This window comes from Grammomys surdaster, unplaced genomic scaffold (genome assembly GCF_004785775.1).
Source record: "Grammomys surdaster isolate TR1022 unplaced genomic scaffold, NIH_TR_1.0 126035, whole genome shotgun sequence".
In the NCBI taxonomy this organism is placed as follows: domain Eukaryota; kingdom Metazoa; phylum Chordata; class Mammalia; order Rodentia; family Muridae; genus Grammomys; species Grammomys surdaster.
This window is the reverse complement of record NW_021620848.1, coordinates 1,788,004-1,805,186: the sequence shown is the minus strand read 5'-3', so window position 1 is coordinate 1,805,186 and position 17,183 is coordinate 1,788,004. Positions and strand designations below refer to the sequence as shown.

The window sequence follows — 17,183 nt, the reverse complement described above, 5'->3', positions numbered from 1 at the left end:
GAGGTAAGTACTCAAAGAAGGTGTTGTTTAAGAACCAGGACCCCATGCCTGACCTGTACTAGCCCAGGTAAATTAAAATAACCATCCACAGCAAATCTATGTAAATGTGGAAATATTTTCTCTCTAGAATCTGGATGATTAGGAGGAAAAGGCTAGTCTTAGTAAAATTCACATTTCCTTTGTTACAAAAACTATACTTTTTTTTAACATCTCTGATCAATGACATTGAACCTTTGAATGCTTTTCAAAATGTCACTGACTATGGATTTGCTTTGTGTGTCACATTTCCCTGTCATCCAATATCAATGTGCTCCCCTGCTATGTATATCTGTAATGAATAGCTTCTGAACCTCTCTTAATTTCTGGGCATACTTGTCAAATCTTGATTATCAGGAATCAAAAGAGTTGCAAGAAACATTCTAGGTCAATATTATAAAATGTTCCCTGGGAACAGTCATTTCTTTTTTTTTTTTTTTTTTTATTTCTTTTTTTGAACATGAAATGCTTTTTTATAGCATGTTTTACAAGGGGAGGGGGTAAGAGGGTCCAGGTGGTGGGAAAGTACAAAATCTTCTTGGCCTGTGCCTTGAAACATGTCATGGTCTATATGGTACACTGCCTTGAATTATGATCTACCTGCAGTTCTTCAGAAGATATGGTACACTGCTTGAGTTATGGTCTCCCTGCTATTCTTAAGAAGACATGGTACTCTGCTTTGAGTCTATCTGCAGTTGCTAAGCAGGATCTTGCAGTTGCCAAGCTTCAGAGGACATTGTGCAGGTGGGGAAAGGTAGGGGGTAAGGGTAAGGGCGAGGGTCCTGGCTTCTGGCATCTCCCCCTTCTCTGTTTAGTTAGAGAAGGCGTCTTATGTTCAATCCCAACTATGTGAGTTTTGAATTTGGATGTCTAATTATGGGGGGTCTTAGACAAGTTCACAACCCCAAAACACTGATGTGAGACGAGTCACATCGATGGTCGAAGGCTTTAGGCTGTCGACGATGGGCAACGTCAAGGGACTCTGATGTGGGTGAAAGGAGGGTGAGAGCCCTGTCTTAGGCCATGTAGGCTGCACCCACTCCCAGCACCACGCACTCCTTTTCGGCTGCATTGGGTGGGCCCCTGGGAAGTGGACCTACAATAATCCCGTCATTGGGCTAACTCACAGCCATCCTAGTCTCTTGTAAATGTTCAAGTTACCAACCATTTGTCAGTTTGGGGTGTAATATTGTCATAAAGGAAGGCTCCCCAATGTTAGCGGCCATATCAAGGGTGGCCTTGGTTTAGGAAAAAGCCAATTTTTGTTGTGGTGATCAAGAGGCCAAGCTCTCTAGCGAGAGAAATGAGGGCAAAGCCAGGCATACCAGGAACCCTTCTGGAGGGCGTGGAAGTCTAGGGGTCGACCGTAGGGGGAGGCAGGGGAGCTGACAGCTGTGTCAGTCTCCTGCGGAGTCACTTCTGGATCCTCTGCAATTTTCAGCTGATGGTAATGAACTTCAACTGCCTTCTTGATGGCAGCATCAACCTGGTTCCGTGGACGACAGGTCACGGGCGATGATCTCTGTCTTGCTCAATCTTGATTTCGTGCGCACATCCTCTCAATGAGGGTCTGTCCGGATGGGTCCATGCCTCGAGCCCCGCGTCTGGGTGCCACTTGACCCGACCGGCGGGTCCTGGTTATTCGTGGGGGCGAGGAGGACTGCAACCTGCTATTCTTCAGAAGATATGGTACACTGCTTGAGTTATGGTCTCCCTGCTATTCTTCAGATGATATGGTACACTGCTTTGAGTGTATCTGCAGTTGCCAAGCAGGATCTTGCAGTTGCCCAGCTTCAGGGGACCTTGTGCAGGTGGGAAAAGGTAGGGGGTGAGGGTAAGGGCGAGGCTCCTGGCTTCTGGTCCATCTGGGTTAGAACTTCTAATAGCAGGCATCACGGGTGATTCAATTTTACCTGGAAAGAAAAAAGAAGGGGATTCTCAGGGAGATTTCTCTTCCCTGGATGTAAATTGTTATTCATCGTATTTATGATTGGGCCTGGCTTTGTGAGGGTATCTATTTTTTTCATTAATATTTGTGGTAGCCGGTTAGCTGTGCCTTCTGTGGTATTGGACAGGCATATCAGTCCTCGGCTCCATAAGGGAACTGGGACTGGGGCATTCCCTTTATGGGTATGAGGGTCCTTCCCCATATCTGTGGCAAAGTTTTGTTGGTCTTGGTGGTGCCCGAGGTCACCAACATGGTCAGCAAGAGATTTGCCATGAGCTTTCAGCTTTAGAGAGAGAAACTGAACAAGGCATGATGGAGAGTATTTCAGGGGGACTCCTTCTGAGGGGGTACCGTTCCCCCTCTTTTGTTTTTAAAGCCAATTTTTCAGAGTTCTTGTAAAATCAGGGCAGAAGCGCCAACAGTTGCTCCTTCCACACTCATAGAGTCATGAAGGCCTTATTTAAGGATATATAAATCTATATTAATAATCTTTTGTCAAAGGACTTTTATAGCTCCACTGACAATTAATCAGACTATATGATATATCGATTAGAAATAGCTTTTTCTACTTTTTGTGAGATTACCTCTCTTTTGTCAATTAATTGTTGAGGAAGTTAGGGTTTACCTCTCTCTTGAGAATATTGAACAGAGATTTAAATTCTTTTGTGGAGAGCTTAAAATAGTATCTTAGCCAATTTGCATCTCCTAGAAACTTTTGAAATTAATTTAAAATAAATAGACTCCCTTTTTTTTAAATCCTTTATCTGTGTGGGGTTTTTATTGGGTATTATACGTATTTACCTTTCAATGTTGTCTCCTTTCTCATTCTCCCCCCAAATCCCTTATCCCCTACCCCTTCCTCCTAATTTTTGTGATGGTGTGCTCCAAACATCCTCCCAGTCCCATCTCCCTGCTCTCGAATTCCAACACAGTAGGGGATCCAAACTTTTGGGGACCTTGGCCCTCCACTTTCACTGGAGTCTAACAAGGTCACCCTCAATTCCCTATACAGGTGCGTGAGTCCCTCCCTTTGTGCTCTCTGGTTGGTGATTTAGAATTTGGGAGTTCTGGTTGAAACTTTTGATGCTCCTTCTAAAAAGGACCAACGCATTCATACTTTGGTCTTCCTTCTTCTATGTGAGTTTTATGTGGTCTATATGAAGATTCTTAGAAATTGTGAGCTTTTGGGCTAATATCCACTTATCAGTGAGTGCATACCATGTATGTTCCTTTGAGATTGGGTCATCTCACTCAAGATGATATTTTCCAGCTCCATCCATTTGCCTAGGAATTTTGTGAACTGATTGTTTTTAATAGCTGAGTAGTACTCCATTGTATAAATGTACCACATTTTCTGCATCCATTCTTCTGTTGAAGGGCATCTGGGTTCTTTCCAACTTCTGGCTATTATAAATAAGGCTGCTATGAACATGGTGGAGCATGTGTCCCTGTTGTATGTTGAAACTTCTTTTGGGTATATGCCCAGGAGTGGTATAGCTGGGTCCCTAGGTAACGCTATGTTCAATTTTCTGAGATACCGCCAGACTGCCTTCCATAGTGGTTGTACCAGTTTACAATCCCACCAACAGTGGAGGAGTGTTCCTCTTTCTCCACATCCTCGCCAACATGTACTGTCACCTGTGTTTTTGATCTTAGCCATTCTGACTGGTGTAAGGTGGAATCTCAGTGTTGTTTTCATTTGCATTTCCCTGATGACTAGGGATGCTGAACACTTCTTTAGGTGCTTCTCAACCATTCGAGCTTCCTCAGTTGAGAATTCTTTGTTCAGGTCTGTGCTCCATTTTTTAATAGGGTTCTTTGATTGTCTAGAGTCTAATTTCTTCAGTTCTTTGTATACCTTGGATATTAGCCCTTTATCAGATGTAGGGTTGGTGAATATCTTTTCCCAATCTGTTGGTTGCCGCTCTGTCCTATTGACTGTGTCCTTTGCTTTACAGAAGCTTTGCAGCTTTATGAGGTCCCATTTGTCAATTTTTGGTCTTAGAGCACAGGCCATTGGCGTTCTGTTCAGGAACTTTTTCCCTGTGCCTATGTATTCCAGGCTTTTTCCCAGTTTCTCTTCTATTAGTTTCAGTGTGGCTGGTTTTAGGTGGAGGTCCTTAATCCACTTGGAATTGAGCTTTGTACAAGGAGATAAGTATGGATCAATTTTCATTTTTCTACATGCTGACCACCAGTTGGACCAGCACCATTTGTTGAAAATGCTATCTTTTTTCCATTCGATGGTTTTAGCCCCTTTGTCAAAGATTAAGTTACCATAGGTATGGGGGTTCATTTCTGGGTCTTCTATTCTATTCCACTGATCCTCCTGCCTGTCTCTGTTCCAATACCATGCAGTTTTTATCACTATTGCTTTGTAGTACAGCTTGAAGTTGGGGATGGTGATTCCTCCAGAAGTTCTTTTATTGCTGAGAGTAGTTTTCGCAATCCTGGGTTTTTTGTTATTCCAAATAAATTTTAAGATTGCTCTTTCTATCTCTGAGAAGAATTGAGTGGGAATTTTGATGGGGATTGTATTAAATCTGTAGATGGCTTTTGGCAAAATAGCCATTTTTACTATATTAATCCTTCCAATCCATGAGCATGGGAGATCTTTCCATCTTCTGAGATCGGCTTCGATTTCTTTCTTCAGGGGAATGAAGTTCTTGTCATACAGGTCTTTTACTTGCTTGGTTAGGTTCACACCAAGGTATCTTATATTATCTGTGACTATTTTGAAGGGTGTCATTTCCATAATTTCTTTCTCAGCCAGTTTATCTTTTGAGTAGAGGAAGGCTACTGATTTGCTTGAGTTAATTTTATATCCAGCCACTTTGCTAAAGTTGTTTATCAGGTTTAGGAGTTCTCTGGTGGAAGTTTTGGGGTCACTTAAGTATACTATCATATCATCTGCAAATAGTGAGATTTTGACTTCTTCCTTTCCAATTTGTATCCCTTTGACCTCCTTGTGTTGCCTAATTGCTCTGGCTAGGACTTCCAATACTATATTAAATAAGTAGGGGGAGAGTGGGCAGCCTTGCCTAGTCCCTGATTTTAGTGGGATTGCTTCAAGTTTCTCTCCATTTAGTTTAATGCTGGCTACTGGTTTGCTGTAAATTGCTTTTACTATGTTTAGGTATGGACCTTGAATTCCTGACCTTTCCAAGACTTTTATCATGAAGGGGTGTTGAATTTTGTCAAATGCTTTCTCAGCATCTAGTGAGATGATCATGTGGTTTTTTTCTTTGAGTTTGTTTATATAATGGATTACATTGATGGATTTCCGAATATTGAACCAACCCTGCATTCCTGGGATGAAGCCAACTTGATCGTGATGGATAATTGTTTTGATGTGTTCTTGAATTCGGTTCGCTAGAATTTTATTGAGTAATTTTGCATCAATGTTCATAAGGGAGATTGGCCTGAAGTTCTCTTTCTTTGTTGGGTCTTTGTGTGGCTTAGGTATGAGTGTAATTGTGGCTTCAAAGAATGAGTTGGGTAGTGTACCTTCTGTTTCTATTTTGTGGAATAGTTTGAAAAGAATTGGGATTAGGTCTTCCTTGAAGGTCTGATAGAATTCTGCACTAAAACCGTCTGGTCCCGGGCTTTTCTTTGTAGGGAGACTTTTAATGACTGCTTCTATTTCTTTTGGGGTTATGGGACTGTTTAGATGGTTTATCTGGTCCTGATTTAACATTGGTAACTACAGTCATTTCTAAACTGAGTTTTCTATCACATGTATGCACAGTGTCAAGACAGAAGTGAGCAGGCTCACAATGGAATGTACGTCTTTTGTGTTTTTGCTTCAGTGAAGCTAAACCAAATTATTAAAGTCTTTTCAAAATTTCAGCATCAGCATTCACAAAGGTTTTAGTAGAGTTTAGTCCAGCAACTAAAGTAAGTTGATAATCTGTGTATCCATAGAGGCAGAAATGAGTATAACTTTCCGGTAAGGCAATGCTATCCTTTGGATAGGACATAATGACACCTGGAGAAAAAAATTCAGGACAGAAAATAGCCTCAAGCAAGCCAATCCTTATTAACTTTATTCCAATATCACTAATTTCATTTGTGATGGGTAACATATTTATTCATATTCCACCATCATGAGTAAATATTCACTTTTCTCTGAGATTCAAAGAGTTTCATCTTTTAAGGACTATTTCTTTTTTTGATGACCTATTTGTTACTTTTTTATTTTATTACATTAAATTATGTAAAGATGCTTTATTACATTAATTTATTAGGTACAGTATTTTTATTTTTAGAATACATCATTGTATTTTCATATCATTTCTATAACACCCATTTAAATATCTGAAATTTATCCCAACATTGACTCATTTACTACTGTGAGGATTTCTTAATGTTTTGACAGGCCCTCACACAGCTAAATGCATTTTAAGCTGCCAAGGAGCAGCCTCGACTTGGAGAAGCGTTCCTAAGAGAAGACATATTTGGGAGTGGTGAAAGAAACTACTTGAAATAAAATCATGGGTCCAAGCTAATGACGTATGTTCTGCTGAAATGGATTTCCAGATCCCTCTGTCTCTCTGTCTCTCTCTGTCTCTCTCTGTCTCTCTGTCTCTCTCTCTCTTTCTCTATCTCTCTGTGTATGTATGTTCTGGTCTGTTCTAGACAGCTTTTTCTTGCTATTCTAAAAACTCTCTGGTTGAGACATCACTCTCTCTCTGCTAGTAAAAATTGTAAAGCCTATCAGGATAACTCATTGGTTTTCTGACCAAAGTCAGAAAGAATTATTGGGTCTTCCAACTATGTCAGAAGTCCCATTAGAATTGAAGAGTGGTTTTCACTCTCTAGAGAGTTCTAGACAGCTCAGCTCTTTCTAGAGGAAAATTCTAAGAAGAACTGCTATTGTTCTTAGCTCTGCTAGCTCATCTCATGTAGACCAACAACCCAGATTTTTGTTTTCAATTCATAATTATTATAACAACAATCCCGAAAATGATAGGAATTTAGTGGAAGAGCAAATACTAAGTAATGAGAATGTTTTTATGTTCTTGTAATATGTGAATTCATACAGATAGCTACCCCATTATGTGTAGAGAACATAGTTTTCTTGTAGTCATCCAGTCACTCTGGATATCACACTATTTATACTTGTTTTCTCCAATGATCCCTGAACTCTTGGAATACTAATGTAGCATTCTATGTAGGGATGGATATTTCATATTCTCTGAGTTTTTGAATCTGTACAGTTTAGGTTCTCTGTGGAAACCATAGTCTACTATTTGCTGAAATTTCTTTATTGAGGGTTGTGGAACATTTTGATCTATGGCTATAATAATGTTACTCTAAGTTTATTTACTACTATATCAATTTATTGGAATAATAGTCACAGCTTCTTTCTTAGGGTCTATTATGTCTCTAACCATAATTTGCTAACTGATAATGGTGCCAGGTATGGGCTTCATCTTGAAGAGTGTTGCATAAATTTAAAAAGGCATCACTGAGCATTTTATCTCATTTGTGAATGTTAGATTTGAATTTTCAGATATGTGTCTTTCATTTGGAATACTCATAGAGATCAGAAAATTACTGAAGACTAATAGGGCTGGATTTACACAGGAGTGGATATAGCATGCACTGGGATTATGTAGCAGCAGCAAGGGGTAACTTAAGATGGGAATGAGAAGACTAGACAGAAGCAAATAACAGTGAAAGACAAATAATACTAAAACATTTTCCAAAAAGACATATGAAAAGTTGCTATGGTATATTTCTGAAAACTATATGCAGAACTAAAAAGGATCAAAATGGACTTGTCCACAAGGGAGCATCATTGGCTACCAAATGAAACCAGAAGTTCATAAAAACAACAGGAGCAGCAGCAACAACGACAAGAAACCCAGTACCATAAATAGGCTAATTCTTTCAAAATTGTTGGCGAGTGATGCCCCAAAGATATGCAAATATTACAAGATAGTGCCAATGCTACATTATACTTCAGAATTTGGCAGTAAGGACATATTGCTGATATATCATATACTCAAATGATAGATAAAGCATGGAGAAATAAAGCTAGTACTAACCTGGAAGTGTCATTATGACTTGCTAGCTTTAATAGTAGTAGACGGATCTATGTATACTAACAGAGAAAAGAATAATCGTCTATAGGGCATGTTGGACCTTGCTAACAGACAGGCGTAAGAACTGATATGGCTGAATGTGCTCAAACCTTGGAAATATCAGAGATTTGATGGCAGAGGGGACCCACTCCCTACTTGCCTCTGTACCTGCTCTGGAACATATAACCACGACAACCCATGGCACTCAGTCATGTAGCATAACAACTGAAACTTTTCTCCATAATGAAGTATCTAGATAGCCTGGAACCTTCAGCCAATGAGCTTGCCCTCCTGTGTATTCCTTTCCCACAAAAGATACATAATCCCTGATTCACTTGGAATAAAAAATGTATGCATTTACATCCATCATCAAATAAAGTAATATGAACAAGTAAGGATCCTCTCAGCTGCTTCATTGAGAATCACTTTGGAGAAGGCCTTTGACTAAAGAGCCACACCTAAGACTCCCAAGGAGGGCTTTCTCTCCTCCAGCCCCTCTTATACTCTCAGCCCTTGATCCCAATCAGACTTTATTCCACTTATCCTGACCTCTGCCTTCTCCCTCCTTCCTAAGCAAATAAATGCCGAGGCAAATGGTAGGCAATGCCTGGGTACCCAGAGAGGAAACCAGGAACCACCGTGGACCCAAATTATGGAGTTCTTCCTACTTCTGCCTTGGGTGACAGCAGCACCTAGGCTCCCACGGTGGAGAGGCCAGATACAGCATTCTCACCCAGGTATAATCTCTGTGAGATACAGCAACGGAACGAACAAAACATATCCACTGGTATAGTGAAACAAATGTCCTGGAAGTAACCAATCGTTTGTTTGTTTGTTTTTAAATTACATTTAAGGCGTATTAGTTTTAAATGTGATGATGGGAAAATATCTAGTTTCTGTACTACTTTGTTCTCTGAATTTTTTACTGTTGGGAAATATTTGTCTCCATAGTAGGAACATGTTCAGTATTGTAAATCTGGCCGTAAACCTGAGAGCTCACAAGTCCTCAGGTGTGACTTATTACTATTATGTATCCTACTGCCTTCTAATTTCATATCTTTGTACCCATAGATTAGTGCAGCATTTCTCTTCAGAGAAGGCTATTTATGCAGTAGAGAGAAATTAACACAGAAACTAACAATCTGTCAAGTGATGACAGTAAGTGCCTGTAGAACACTCAGCTACAAGACCATTATCTATACTGCAAAGTTCACATTTCCTTACGCAACACCAGGCTCAGGGACCATTCCAGAAGAGAGTACAAAAAGATTGTGAAGGGTAAGATTGTTCAGGTTAAATTGCAACAGTGTCTTTTGGATACAACATTGCCGCTAAGCTCATAGTCTCAAAGCAGCTTTGGTTGCCTATAAAAGATCTGCACAGTATCAATGGAGTAAAGGTTACAGCACAAATAATGGGCAGGCATATGAGCCTCAGTCACAAGCTGAGGAGATGGTCCTTCTTCAGTCAACCATACTGCAGTATATGGACTCACATCCATAAGCATATAGAAAGCACAAAATGGATTTGGTGCATTATTTAAGCAAAAATAAAAGGAATTTTGGAAATGGTGAAGTGGTGGCTCTTGGAATAATTGCACGTAATGGCAGGTGTATATGTTCAAAATATATTGTGTCTGTATCAAGTGCTCAATGAATCATAAAATGTTTGTACTATTGAAAAAAGTACTGTAATTTATTCCCTACAATTTGATTTAGAAATATATCCAAATCATTTAATTTAGATGAATTAGATGTTCACTCTCTCTCTCCCTTTCTCTCTCTCTATATATAATGTTGATTTAATGTCTTATATACAACTGTTTAGCTGTTTATATCAATGTCTGTCTGTTATTATACTCTGAATTACCAACCATGCTATATACTTGAAGATATCTATTTATGGTTTTTCCCAGGTATTTTATCTATTTTAAAATTATGCTAAGTATTAATGTTTTAGCAAGGTATAATAATAATACTTGCATTAATGTATGGCTTTGGTAGAACTCCACATTGCCCTCTCTTTCCACATTGCTATTGATTTACTCAATATAAAACTTTGTCAGTTGTTAAAAGTCAATAAGAACAATTGCTTTTCTAACAGCATCTAAAAATCAAGTAGCATTGTATGTATAATTACTTATATATATATTAGTAAAAGCACTTGTTTGTAAAATGGATGTTCATCACTAAACACAAATGTCAGGGATTTTCAGAGCCATAGAAATGATCTATTCATACTTGGGTTACATAAGTATGTAAGAAAGTATTGCCTGAATGGTTCAAATATTTTAGCTCACTTAAACCTGTTATCTTCTAATAATTTACTTTATTTGCAGATTGTTCTTGTCTTAGAGTATATATGTGAAAGTTAAAATTATTCCCTTATTAGAATATTGTTTAATGCCTTCTTCTGGGTGATATTTTAATAAGAGCTTTGTATCCTACTTTATTCCTACATATAGAGTATGTGGTTATGGAATAGTATACCTGTTTTTTGGTGCTGTTTGAGCAAATGCCGAATGATGTGATTGATTCACATTTATTCAGTCATAATCATTCAAAATAATCATTCTATTTTTAAGCCATTATTCATTTGGATTGGATTGAAAAATGTCAACAGTCTGTAGCTATCAATTCTGTTTTACCTACTCAATTAACAAACATTTATGGACTACTTGTTTAGGCCCAGATGGTATGTTAAATTTCTTAATTAATACGTGACAAAAGCTATACAATGCTGTGTTCTTTGGCCAAACCACCAAATTATCAGAGAAAAGATTTTGGCACATCAGTGAAAGCTGAAATATGTGTTTTCTAATAATCTAAAATTTGCTGTTTTTCTAACAATTCAGTGAGGAATTTAGTGCACATATCTGCTGTTACTGAAAATGAGTAATTTATATTGTTAAATATTCATAATTTTAAAATACATTTAACAATTATTCCTAAATTTTGAATTCAAACCTAGGTTTGATTTTGAAAATATATTTTGAGAAAAATGTGAGATTGTCAAAACACAAATACAATTTCTATCTAATATCATTCATTATATCTTCCATTAAATACATTGTTTTTTTAATTTAATAGATTATTTCTAAATAATTTTCTGCAGCAGAAACAATTTGAGATGGAATTTATATTGTTAAGTTACACATACTCTTTTATGTTTCCTTTGTCCTACCTTTATTTCCCCACACCCAGAATCAGAAACTGTGTGAAAACTCAAAATAAGCACCTTGATCTTGTTAATATTATTTTATAGATCACTTTTGTTCTTTGACAATTTTATATATATATATGTATATATATATAATTATATAATTTAGATTTATATGATTTGTATATGATGTGATTTATTTTATATAATATATAAATATGGGTATACACACACACACACACACACACACACACATGCATATTCTATTCTCCATTCTCTACCATCTGTCTCTCATCTCTTCATCACCTGTATATTTCTACCAGTCTCCTTCTCAGATTCAAGATCTTTGGTTGTTTTCTGTGTATCCGAGTTTGTTAACTGAAGATTAGAATTATCCTTTAAAGCCTGGTGGGGATCTCTGGTAGATCTGATAATTGAATGCGATTACTCATCTTGTCTCTAAATTACTAGTAGTAAATAGTTTAGCGGCAAAGAGTAAAGTCATCTGAGTATTCCTCATTCAACTCATCATGGCTGACAGGTCCATTCTCATGAAGACCCACTTCAAATAATACCAGCTACTGAGTTCACAACTGCATTTGACTGGTTCTTGCCATAGAAGGACTAATGTCCTCCTCCCTGTCTTCTGATTCATATATTCTTTCTGCTATTTGTTTTCCAGAGTTCTGTGATCCTCACTTGAGGAGTAAAGGACATAGGAAGGATGTCTTGTTAGAGGATTAATAGTGATACAACACTTTTATCCACATGTTAAGCCATCCAGAGTCTCTGCGTACACCACCATTCATTGAAAGAGAACTTTTTCTGAAGAAAATTGAGAAAGTGTTTACCTATGGATGTAATCATAAATAATTGTAATGTGTATTCTAAGTATTACTTGTCTCAATGTTCTATAAGCATTGCTTCCCATTTATTTTCTGATATGTCAATAAAAGCTGAGCAGTCAAGTCAAGGCAGGACAGTATAGGGCTGGACTTCTAATCCCAGCCAGGGTAGATGAAGAGAGCAGTAAGAAAACAGTATTCACCAGGAAGAAATTGTTGAGGTGACACCATGGGAGCACACATGGTGTAGAGAGAGCTAGATCAATATTAAATGCAAATATCTCAGGGTCTTTGGCTGGGAGACAGCCAGATCAGTTTAGAGGATTAGAATAGATTAATAACTACCCAGCCATTGGGCCATAATCTTCTTAAATATATCTATTAGTCTCTGTCTCATTTATTTGGAAGCTAGCCAGTATAAAGAAAACAATGATCACCTTTAAAATTACACTAGCATTTTTTTATATTGTAGCACATAATTCTTGTCACATAATTTCAGTGTTTGGTATTTTATGTTGAAGTCTTTGGTCCAATTGAAATTTAATTTTGTTCAGGATGAGAGACAAGTCCTTGGTTTCATTCCTCTGCATGTGAACAGACAATTTTCCTAACATTATTTGTTGATGATTCTGTTTCCTTTAGCATGTTGCTTTGTGTTTGTAGTTTGGAGTTAATTGTTCTTCTATTCTGTTCTATTGGATTACTTGCTTGGATTTGTGCCAGTTTCATTCTTTGTTATTACTGTGACTCTATTGTGTAACTTGAGATCAGATATACTAAGGACCTAAATCTTACTAGTTTTTGCTATAGAAATACCTTGGATACCTGGGGTCTTTTGTCTTTCCATCTTAAATTTAAGATTTTTTTTCGTATTTCTATGACTAAATAGCCTAAACATTTTATTGGATGAACCCTTATATCTTAATATTATTGCATTGGCTATTAAGTTTTAACATTCTCATTTGGAAAAGGATACCTTCAAAATAGCATATATAATTTTAAAGAAATTAGGGACCTTAGTAATATAGAAGACAGTAAAATGCATGTACGCATGAGTTGTATAAACAAATGTTCTTTCTCACATGAGCAGTATTAAGGGTATTTCCTGATGAACAAAGACACTATATATTACAGCAGAGAGAGGATCATGAGCACCAGCTTCTGAGAAGACAAGGACTCTGATTCTGACCCTCCAATGAGTAGCTGCTGTTATTAATTCAAAAATTTACATAATTTCTATTTTCCTATCATCATCCCTAATGAAAACAGAGTTCTCTTTGAAAATCAAGAGCTCACTGGAATAAGAGATTAAAACAAACATCAAGAATGTTTAGAAGTAAGGAATGTGTAGGTGACAAGAGTTTTGGTAGAACTACATGTAAATAAAAGAGATGAAACAGAATTAACAGCTAAACAATAATGAGAACATCTGATTAACAAGTGGTATATTTTTTGATTAGTATGTTGATTTGTTAAGTTGCATACATTGATATTTATCTGAATTAAGAAACTGAAATTATGATATGACATTTCAGAATTATATTTTCACTATAGTGATCATTATTGTTCTCATATAAATCATTAGGTACTAGAAAATCTTGTTAATTGGTCAAAGTACTCAACAGATTATAGAAATAAATATAGTTGGTGTTCAATATCAAAAGCCACATTATACATTGCTGATGTCCCTTAACTGGTCTATTTACAATTTATGGTCAAATTTTACAGTAACAGTATTGTTCTATAATATTTCATATATTATACTTCACTGCCATTATAAACAAATTGTAGGGCATTTATTTACTTTTAGAAATGTAATGCACTTGCATTCATTTTTTCCTTTTTTTATTGGCTATTTTATTTATTTACATTTCAGATGCCATCTTGTTTCCCCATTTCCCTTCCCGAGAAAACCCCTATCCCATCTCCCCTCATCCTTTTTGCTTTTATGCCATTTTAATTACATTCAAGTATTAAGGTCAGTTCTAGGTTGAGGAAGTAGCAATACAATAGATGCAAAATAGTCAAGAAACAAGCAAGATGATGCATTTAAATTTATCTATTAATTATTATAAGTAATTTGTGAACATAGCTTAAAATGAATCATTTTTAAAAGTTACTTAACTATCTGGAATTCTTTGCTTGCTAACACTCTCCCTCGCTTTCTTTCATATTTCTTTTAAGGATTAGCCATCTTTTCCTCGTCATTCCCTAGTTTAATGAAAATGCAATTATGCATCTCAAGTGTATAAATCTAAGAATTCATTTCATCCATTATATTGGCAACTTTAATGAATAAATAATTTTCTTCATAATTACTCATACATTGTTCTCTTTACATTGTTCTCTCAGTTTCTGTCTTTTTTTCTCCTTCCCTCCTACTCTATCTCTGTCTCTTCCCTAGTCTTTTTCCCTGTTGATCCTTTTCTCTCTGTCTTGTTTCTTCACCTTTCTCTTCCTCATTAATTTGGTACCCTGCCAATATAAATTACTTTATCTTAGGGTCTGGGTCTACATAGCTAATTTCATCAAATTGTGGTTGTAGAGTTATATTTTTAATATCATGAAATATATTATCCAATAATAGATAATTTCTGCTAGAATTTATTGCTGAAATAAAATTTTATCCTTACTTATTTTTTTTAGTCATGTATTTATTTAGCAAAATGTATTGAATGGTTATCATTAATTATGTATTAATTCATCCAAATAGTTTTTGAATTTGTTCAGAAGGAAAAGTTTACAATATTCCACCAAATGCATGTTGATACATAAGAAGACAACTTAGGCAAAATAAACTTTTGGACAAATAAAAAAATCAAAAGTTGTAGCTGAGTGAGCTATAGGATCTAACTTCTCTCGTACACTGTAGGATTTATATTATACAGCAGTGTTCATATGAACACACAGATATCATTATTCTTGTCTTCATTTGCATAAGTATGGTTGTTAAACTTCATAGAAGTAATGCTTCATTCATTTGAAATCATCCTTGAAATATTTTTTCTAGCCTCCGCCTTTGCATGCCATGATCGTCTTCATAAGTTGCCACTTGTGAAATTATTCTGCATTTAATGGTTCAATGGAGCAAATCAGACTGTTCATAAATCAAGCTGATTTCCAAGGGAATTATCCACATAAATAATCCAGGAATCAAATAGTGAGGAGAAATAATAGCCCACACTGATGATGGTCTGAAAGTGGATTGAAAATAAATGGATTTTTGTTTCTTTGTGTGCTGTTTTGTACAGCCACATAAGGAGTTTTCCTAAGGTATATACACATATTTTCCCCTTCAGTGGATGTATTTTTGAAAAGATGAAAATTTATTATGCTAATAGAGCAGAGAACTGTGATCTCATTTCACTTAAAACACACTTTCCTTTGCATTATGTAGTATTTGATTCGGCCTCTGTTTGAATGTAAAATTTTCAATGAGGGAAAGGTCAAACAGGCAAATTGAGGTAGTAAATCAAGAAAGAATTGCAAACAATACGTCCACAAAGTAACAAAAACAAAGTAAAGATTTATTGAAGAAAGCATTTAGTTGATAAATTCATTTGTAATAACATTTGTTTGTAATTTGAAGACTTGACCCAAGCACACTCATTAGCTATCTTTGTAAGAAAGCAATTCATTTTATAAATTTATTATTTGCCTTCATGTTATTGGGGGTAAGAATTTTAGTATAGTACTAAAACTGAGAATTGTTTAAAACAAATGTGGATTTGTTATATTAAATGTGGATTCCATTGTTATACTACTTTCTCTATAAAGCATTTTTATGAAGAAGGTTTAATGCTGACAATCCTGTTAAAAATTGTTGACATGATAAGAAGATATCTTTTGTACTTTAGACCTAATATGTGAAGTATAATTGGTATAACTTTTCTTTCCTATAATCTCTTTGAACCATTAGTCTGTGTCATCTCTGTCTGTTGCTCTTCATAACAAGAGGTAAAATATTATTTGTGACTTTCTTGTGTTCTAAGTGTTATGCTAATCTCATGAGTTTTCTTTAATTTTATAGATTAATAGATATATCCTGTCGTGTTCACTATTGGGGACATGAGGAATTTTCATGGCAATGACTTTAAATAGCATGTCTGTGATGTTAGAGGGAGACAAAGTACTGTGATATATGGGCAGGTGTGAACACAAAAGTTTTGCTGATTTTTACTTATTACTTTGTTCTTCTTTTGCCTTCAATGTTACATGAAATGCATTAACATTTTTTAGTGTTCTCATACAAAGTTTCCTTAGTATGGAAGTTGTAGAATATAAAGCAGGTCAAATTCTTGATCTCCTTTGTCAGAAAATATAAGTGCACTTAAGAGAGACATATCCCTTTCTCTTCGCCATCTTTCCCTCGGCTCTTTCCACCCGGCAGGCAGGTTGACATCACCGTGAAGGTTGAGCTGTACCTGTGCAGTCTCAGTGGGTACAAGATCTACCCGGGACACGAGAGGCTACGCCAGTACCGACGGGAAGATTTTCCAGTTTCTTAATGCGAAATGTGAGTCTGCATTCCTTTCCAAAAGGAATTCTCAGCAGATAAACTGGACTGTCCTCTACAGAAGAAAACATAAGAAAGGACAGTCGGAAAAAATTCAAAAGAAAAGGACTCGCCGTGCAGTCAAATTCTAGCGAGCCATAATGGGTGCATCTATAATGGCCAAGAGGAATCAAAAACCAGAAGTTCGGAAAGCTCAGCGAGAGCAGGCTATACGGACTGCTAAGGAAGCACAAAAGGCTAAGCAGACGTCAAAGAAGACAGCAATGGCTGCTGCCAAGGCCCCACCTAAACAAAAGATTGTGAAGCTTGTGAAGGTCTCTGCTCCCAGAGTTGGTGGGAAATGCTAATTTGGTAGATCAGAGTTTGAAATAAAGATCTGTCTTTAACTGTAAAAAAAAAAAAAAAAGGAGAGACATATCCATTTAAAACAGATATCAGATATGTTACTCTTAAGAGTCTCAGATGTATGTCTTCCTAAAAGTTTCTTCTCAGCAAGAATCACTTTCAGTTGTGGAAATCAGACTGTTCTATTTCCTTCAGCTGAACCTAACCCTTTCCAACATAAAGCTTTGGTTTATCTAGTTAGTAGA

General features: G+C 36.5%; 1 pseudogene; it reads left to right on the top strand.

The window, feature by feature from the left end:
* Positions 1-16,940, top strand: part of LOC114610232 — an 87,770-nt pseudogene extending 70,830 nt beyond the window's left edge.
* Positions 16,941-17,183: the final 243 nt, after the last annotated feature.